Here is an 8,884-nt window from a genome sequence, read left to right as displayed (position 1 = left end):
CAGGTAAAGTCAGGTTAAGCTAGTTATTCTCCTCTCTCTCTCTCTCTCCCTCTCCCTTTCTCTCTCTTTCTCCCTCTCTCTCTCTCTCTCTCTCTCTCTCTCTCTCTCTATACTGAACAGCTGTAATCATCTTCTTTTCTTTGTAGCATTTTCTATTGGGAAAACTAATGTAACACTGGTACAATTGAATGCAAATAGGTTTATTTTCAATGTTAAATGTTAATACATAATTCAATCCTTTTAAAATTATAAGGTTATCATAACAATGAAGAATTTATAATTAAAAAAAAAGTTATTTATTAACACTGACATTATGTTAATTGATTTGCATTCAATTGCATTTAAATGTACCAGTATTGCATTAATGTTCTCAGTGAAAAATAATAGACTCTCCTGAACTGCCCACCACAAATTTTTGGAGAATCTATCTATATCTATTGCTATCAGATTTATCATAATCAATCGGATGTGAAAAAAATGTACTAAAGTACATCCCTACATAGAAATTTAATACTAGTATCTACTGGTGAATTAAAAAAAATCACTTATATAATCACTTATTTTGAGTGTATTAAAAATCATTTATTATTCATTTGAGTGTATTAAATATCTATTAATAGTTAAAATAAATGATTAATTGGCCAATGCAGAATATCAAATTTCTAAAAGAGATAATCCTTGTAGAAAAATACTACTGAACACTATTAGTGCGCAATAGTATTTTGAGGCACTACTGCACTACTGCTATAGTACAATATAGTACTTTTCTACATGGATATATGCGCGTTTCGGCGAAATACAAATTCAGGAAACAAGTATATGTGTCACGCAAACTAACTATTAATAACTTTATTTAAAAAAAGCACTTTCAGAGACTCTATAAATGCACACTCCGATCGAGCTGAGAATAAGACTGCGTTCCGTTACATAATGTGCATAATGTATCATTTTATCCTTGTTTGACACTCGGCGAAAGAGAATAAAACGATACATCATGCGCATTATGCGTGAAACGGAACGCAGCCTTCAACTAAAAAAGATAAAGTCATTTAGTAAAAATTTATTAAATTAATTTCGAGGATTCTGTCCCAAGATTAAAATTGACTCCTTGTGATCCTCTGGGGGTCGATTCTGTATCTTCAAAGAAGGTGAAAATTACAAAAGTGAGCAAGGTATTTTTTACTAGGTGTGTTGACCAATGAAATAATCAGTATTCTAGTAAATTCGTTCACTTTTATAATTTTCACCTCATTTCAAGATATAGAATCAATTCCCTGGCAGAAATGCCCGACGTTCGAGACAGTCGAGACAATATTCTCACTGGCGCCACTGCACCGACTTGTTCGCAGCAGCGTTCGCGGCGACGTCTTCTTGATACAAATCTGTACGCGGCTAAACAGGAACGTTGTGATCATTTCTTTTGATGTAGCGGTGAAAAACCGATCGGTCCGATGTTATGCGGTGATGTTTATAGCAGCGTTCGAGACACCGTTCACACTGCACACGTTTTGTTCGCAATAACGTTCGCGACACGTCTCTTACAAGTCTGTACGTGATTTTATGCGATGATGTTCGTGGCAGCGTTCGAGACACTATTCATATTGCACTCCGTCTTCATCGCGACGGCGTTCTGCTACAAGTTTGTTATGCGACTTAATAATTTTACTAAAATTGAATTTAATGTACGAGATACACTAATAGTGGAATCTTGTAGTTTACACTATATAATGTAAATAAATATAAATTTCAGCGTTAAAATAATAGATATAATCTCTCATAATTTATCATTTTGTGTCAAGAAGCTGCGCAGAAGATTATTGTGTAGGAGTCTGGAGATTCAAACTTCTGCGCAATAATTTTCTGCGCAGATGCTCGATGCTCGACGCTTGTATGTAATGGCATCTTAACACCCATATTATATTACAGAGTGGAGAGATTGCGAATTGAGGATTAGAATTCAGCCAATTAGAACAAAACGGATTAAAATTAAAATTATTTGATTCGAATTCTAATTCTTAATTCGCAATTTTTAGTCTTCAATCCGTAATGTAACCCGGGATAGTGACGATTATTTATATGCCTGGCAGAATATACGTACGCTCTATAGACGTACCGCCGCGAGATGGGCTCAATTTCCGTAAGGAGAAAATGATGCAGAATCCGTATAAAGAGACATACGTAAATGAAATTCGTCATTCACTCTCAAGTCTCAGAAGTGCGTTCCAAAATTAACTTTGGTCAACGATATGGTTATGAGACTGGCGGGAATGTAGATTAAAACTAAAGCCGGCACACAATGCTTGTTTTCTACACACAACGCTTGTTTTCTTGTTGCTTGGATTGCTAGCTAGATTAGAATCTTATCACTGTGTTGGCTGCGATGCTGGCACTGACGCGGTAACATTTATATTTAGGATATGTAAAATATAAAATTATAAGTAAAATTTTATCTTGAATTTGTGATTGCGAATTATAGATCGTCTAAAGTGGGCTTAATAGAGATTGTATTTTTAGTAATTAATTAATTAATATCTAATTATAATCAGTTTAATAATGTATCATGTTTTATTTATTATTAATTTTCCAATTTAGCTAATTCTTTGGTAGGCGAGATTTAATTATATTCCATTTACGTGCGCGTTATACTATCTATTTCGGTAAAAATGTCACGCCCGATACGCGGCAGTGATTGCTGAAACCTAAAACGCCATCAATGCCGCAGATTCGTCAGCTGTCAGTTAAACGCTTGAAATTCCATTTGAGCCGGAAACCGTTCTCGCGCCACGCTTCGAGGGATTGGTCGCAGTTTCGGTTACTTTTCGCCAAACCGCATCAGCGTCCGGCCTCCATTAATCGATCCCTGTGTGTCTCGACCGTCTATCCGTTCCATAATTCCGCGTCGCGGTTTTGTGCGGGACTTTGGGGTAAAACTTCTTCCGCAACATCGGAAACCTTTTTCAGCTTCTAATTTTCGTTGGCAGTGATGAGAGTGGGATGTACATCCGATAGGTGCATTGGGGAATAAATGTTATCGAATGAACACCCCGGCCGAATAGACATTCTAGGTTCCTGAATATACAATATATTTCAGTTTCGATAAAATCGGATTTTTTGCTCGTTCAAACAGCAACGGAGCAAACTGGAAATCGATGAAAATATATACGGCAGAGATAATAGTATTCGTACGAGTTTCCGTTCGATTTTTCTGTAATTTTTTTACGCCGTATGTTACTTTTTTTATTTTTTGCTTATTACTTACACAAAAGTAATTATTTCTAGAGAGATCGATGGTTCTTTAAATATTGATACGTGTAAATTTTTCTTCTCGTCTAACGAAATGCAACGTGAAGAAAAATTAATATTTTATGTTAGTAATTATAATATACATATATACATGGAAAGAATAGCTTTGCTAAAGTACTTCAAAATTTAGCTAGGAACAGATTTGAAAGTAACTTGTTGGCCAATAAAATAATAGAACGCTTAAGTTGGTTGTTAGAATATAAAAATTTTTTGCAGCTTTGCTCATCATGTTTGAATTTTCTATATAATTATTTGGATGATTAACAAAATGATTTTCAGATATCTAGCAAAATTTTTAAGTATTTCAGCAAAATCATTCTTTCCATGTATTAAAAGTACTTAAATCAGCGCATGAAAGTAAAATATATGTATTTTATATCAACTGCAGATTGAATTTATTTTAGATTCTGATACTTTTAATTACACAAATTTATGTTATTTACGCATTTATTCTCTTCGTGAACAAAATGCTTTATTGAGCGGAAAAGACTGCAAAACTGAAGTCGAGCGTCCGGAAACAAAGCGTCCGTTAATCAACGTTTTAACGATATCCGATTTAGAATAACGTAGAGCGGCGTAATTCATCTTTTTATTTGTCGATTCTCATCCGGCACTATTTCTTCCCGGGGTCCGATACCCGGAGGGGTTTGATTCAAATTGGAGCACGGCGACATTTCAAGTGGGGATAATGTATATTAAATATATGACGTCTGTATTGGTTTTACGATGTCATTAGTAACGATTCCCTTTACGACCTGTTTCTGAGTTATAAATTACTGGTCGGATATACGATGGTAGAGAGAAACAGTGTAATTAGCGTTACTGTGCGCGCGTACCGGATATATATGCCGAGGTATAATTGGTCTGCACACGATCGCACACAAAACTTGCCTCATCCATTTTGTGCTCTAACGTCGCGAGCATAAGTCTTGCGATCTCGTGGATCCTCAAAGCAACCTCGTCTAAATTTAACCTTTACTGTCCATTTTCATGCATAAGCATCCAGGTATAAACAATTATAATTACGTTATCAGAAAGATGCGTTGATTTTCATACTATAAAAAGTGCAGTGTTTAAAATGTTTAAAATGTTACGTTTAAAGCATTTTTGCAAAACAAACGTTTAATAATAAAAGATATTTCAATTTTAAACATTTTAACGTTTTAAATCCAAACATTGTGTTTTGTTTATTGAAAAAGTTAATGTTTATTGAAACATTCTAATATCTTATATTCTAATTCTTTTAGCCCTTTTTTTATCTACCTTACTATTTTTAAACGCATATTCTAAAGCTCGTTTATAAATAATAAATTTAAAGTGGCCTTATTTAGTGCTGGGCCTTATTCGACTCAAATATCTTAAATCGAATTAATTATAGGTAGTAAGAAATTAATAGACATTTATACCTTTCAGTTTTGAATAACGATATTTCTTTGCAGAAACGCAGATTGGACGTTTTTTTTTATTTTTCGATGTTAACGATACATCTGATTTACGGAGATATGCTATCCGGATAAAAGTAAACGATGAACTCGTAACGAGACGGAAATCGTTCTATTGAAAAATTCTCCAACCTTGTGCCAACAATAATCTTGATGTCGTTCGATCGACGGACGCCTATTCTCGTACGTGAAATTTCGCTCGGAACGCAAATTTTCGCTTCATTCGATCGAACGGTAGCATGGAAGCTAAATCGCTGGAGTTTAAGTCATACGTATATCGCACATTTCCTGTAAGCACAATTCCATATAAGTTGTCAGCCGCAGGCAGCAGCTCGTAGCTTCCAAGTGAAATTATAGAAAGTTGAATGCCATCGGTATGTTCGGGAATATCACGTTCTTCCTCGAACCATTAACACCACGTTTATTTGTCCATTGATGCATCCACTGATGTTGGTTGACACGCCAATGTGAAATGATAAATTCAAAGAAAAAACATAAAAATATATTATACAAAACGTCACCAAGAATATTCTTGAAAAAGTTTAAGTTGAGAGTCTTAATTAAAATTTCCTATTTCAGGAAACTATATGTATTGTATATATATTTTATTTTTCTATTTTTCTTGCAGTTATTTATATATCATATAATTATGTACGTATTTTCAACAACTGTTAGTTGTGGGAATTCTTGTTCGTTATACTGCATTCAATTCTGGATTAATCCTTTTCTCATTGCTAAATTTTGTTTTTATATCATTTTAGCATTGGTCCTATGTATAATTATTTGGGAATGGTGTATACATTTTCTTTGTTCCCCCCCCCTTTTCTCTTTCTCTCACTCTCTCATTCCTCATCTGCAATTTCAATATATAATATATTGTTACTTTGAGAAAAATAATATATATGTAGGAAAATTACATAGGGAATATCACGTACTTTCTCAATATATTTTAGAATTTAATCTCTCTTTTTCTTTTAACTTATAATTTATTAACATGTTTGTTACATGAGGAGCATATGATCATAATGTTAATTTGTCTGATTTTTATATATATAATATATATATATGTATAATATTTATTTTTAAATGAAATATGAAATATATTTTTTATTAATAAATGTATCGTACTAATTTAATACGTGCGTCAGTTAATTTTGAATACAATACAGAACGGTAATGTCTTTCTTTCTTTTAGAAATTAATTTGTGTTCAAAATATGTTAATAACAAATTTAATTTGACAAGCAAACAGCAAATTTTTCAATATAAAAATGATGTATAATAAAATTTCAACAGAATATTAAATTTTATATACGGGATACGTTTATTCTCTGTTTTCTGAAATTATATTAACTCATTTAATTATACTCTCATTTATTACATTTAATTATATTACTCATTATATTAACTCTTTAATTCACGTATTCTTATTAAAATGCTTTAATAAGAGCTAAATTAAAAATATTTAAAATTTTTTATTCCTTTTTCTAACGTTTTCTTATATTTATTCCATAGAATGAGTAAAATTTTAGGCATATAAAAAAAATTTTCGGATTTAATTATAACATACATATATTATTTAATAATTTCTGATTCAGTTTTATATATTGCAGTATATCTAAATAATGTAATTTAATCTACTGTGCTCGAAATGTTCCTAAAAATGAAGTATAGTTTTATATTAAAAATTCACGTTTTATTGTACGTATTATTATATGTATATATAATATATTGTATAATAATATAGTATTACCAAATATTAGATAATTTTTTTCTTCTAAATTAGCACAATAATTATATTTTTGTAAAAAATATAGATACCTCTCTACTTCCACAAAAATTATAGATTTAAAAATCAGTTATCGTCGTACATACAGTTATCATAAATCACGTCGAAACACAGTCATAAAATATCTTCATGACACATAATTTTCAAATGAATTTAGAAAAATTATTTATCTTAAGATCACTCTTTCATATGACTTACGTTCTATTAAAATTGCGTAAAAGAATCGTTGGCAATTTAATAGTGTACCGACATCAATTTTAATGAAGATATTCAAGACAAAATATTTTAATATAGCCATACATGTACATATATGTATGTGTATATACCTTCAAAGACGATTCAATAACGGATCTAGACAATTATTTTTCATTCACTTTCAGCGTGCGCAGCATTTTATCATCCACTATTTTATCGAGAGGCAGGAAGCTATGTGATTCGAACAGAAAGAAATATCTTGAATGAGCATTGGTAGAGGAGTAAGAACGGGTCGTCTTGTCCAACAAGGATTCCATATTCTGCCGGGTCCTATCCTTTAATAATACATTTCAGAACCGTTAATCACACCGATGAAATATAATTTAATACCTCAACGACCGAAGGACGACCACTAAAAATGACGAACGGCCGGGAAACACGCGGCAAACGTGCCACCTACAAGCGATCTCCGCACGCCACCCCGAACGTGCAATAACGATAAAGGGTTGGGTATTCCTGAACGACCCTTCTGGTATAGGCACTCGTGAAAGGCATGTGTGGGCTGTACATTACATTCGTCCACTCGGCCGCACTCAATAGCCTCCCAATTCGCTAGAATCCTTCGGATATGGAGCGTCCGAGTGGTCCTTTACCTCTGCAAATAGTAGTGGGATCAATCCGAGTACTTATGTATAATATTCAATCAATAGAATGTCTATGCGTCATTTTATGCGTTTATATCAATGAAAAATGTATATTAGTCGTATTGAAGATACGTGACTAGCAAAGAATTTAAAAGGGAATATAAATTTATTTAATTACTTGTTGTAAAGCTTAATTTATAATATTTTTTTAGAAATCCATCTTCCTAATATTGTTTTATATTCGTGTATATACACACACACACATATATATACTAATAATTTACAGCATTTATACATTCCGGAAATTATATTTCGATTTCAAATCATTTTCTTGAATTAGAAATATTCTATCAAAAATTAGTAATGTAATTTAATCTCCTTAACATAAGATCATAAAATAATAATAACAGGGAAATATAATACAATTTATTTTTTTTGTCTAACTAAAACAATGTCATTCTATTTTTTTTACAATACAGCTTTTGAGCTTTGGAGTTTCAAAGATATTTGCTTTATTTTAGAGCAACGGAGACTCTCGGGACTCATGGTCACGTAGATATCGATTATATTGATCCAGAGAGGACGATCCAGTTACTCGACGAAGAAGTCTTCGTTATTGCCGGCATTCTTACTGATGAGGTTCGCTCAAGTATGTTCTTTTCGACCTTTATGTGACACTCGTGGGACCGGAAGTTGTTGCCGAGGACCGACTCGAGATGATGTTTGTAACAATGACGGCAATTTCGGTGGACAAAGGTATTCCCAACGATTTCATTCGTGATTTTGGCAGTGATTCGAGAACTTGCTTTCTAAATTTCCGTTATAAACACGCGACGTGACACTTCTTTGTTTTTTTGTTTTCTGTAAAAATACATTAATACTTAATTTGTAAACAATAAATATAATTAATGTGATAAAATAAAATACGACGTAAATACTTCACGGTTTATAAATAAAAGAATTTATTCGCACGAACGCGAATCTCATTACACTTCTTTCTCTCTCTCTCTCTCTCTCTCTCTCTCTCTCTCTCTCTCTCTCTCCCCCCCCGTTTTTCATCTTCTTCTTTCTTTTACTTTTCATATAAATTGTCAAAATATCATACAGTTTGTCGAGTATGAGTTACAAAGAATTAAAGAGATTATTAAAATAAAGTTATAAATATGTAAGAGTTTTTTTCAAGCCAATTTTAAAGTTAAGTAAAAAAATTATTAGTAAGTCATTATTGATATGTATATTCGAATTCATATCGATTGGGAATATGAGTGGTTGCTCGACTTTATAGAATTAATTTTATCGAAATTACTGATATTAAAATTATTATTAATGCTAAATAAGACTTGAAATATTGTATTTAATTAATTACTAATTTAATGAATATTTTTTCAAAAGCTGGTTATATATAAAAATTGACTGAAAAAAAGAATTTAAAATTAACTTATTACTCTTGTAAAATAATTATTGTTATAAAATTGGATTATTAAGAAAATTGATCTGTGTGTGTGTACGTGC

Source organism: Trachymyrmex septentrionalis, unplaced genomic scaffold (assembly GCF_001594115.1).
Source record: "Trachymyrmex septentrionalis isolate Tsep2-gDNA-1 unplaced genomic scaffold, Tsep1.0 scaffold40, whole genome shotgun sequence".
Lineage (NCBI taxonomy): Eukaryota > Metazoa > Arthropoda > Insecta > Hymenoptera > Formicidae > Trachymyrmex > Trachymyrmex septentrionalis.
Note: the sequence above shows the minus strand (reverse complement) of the source record.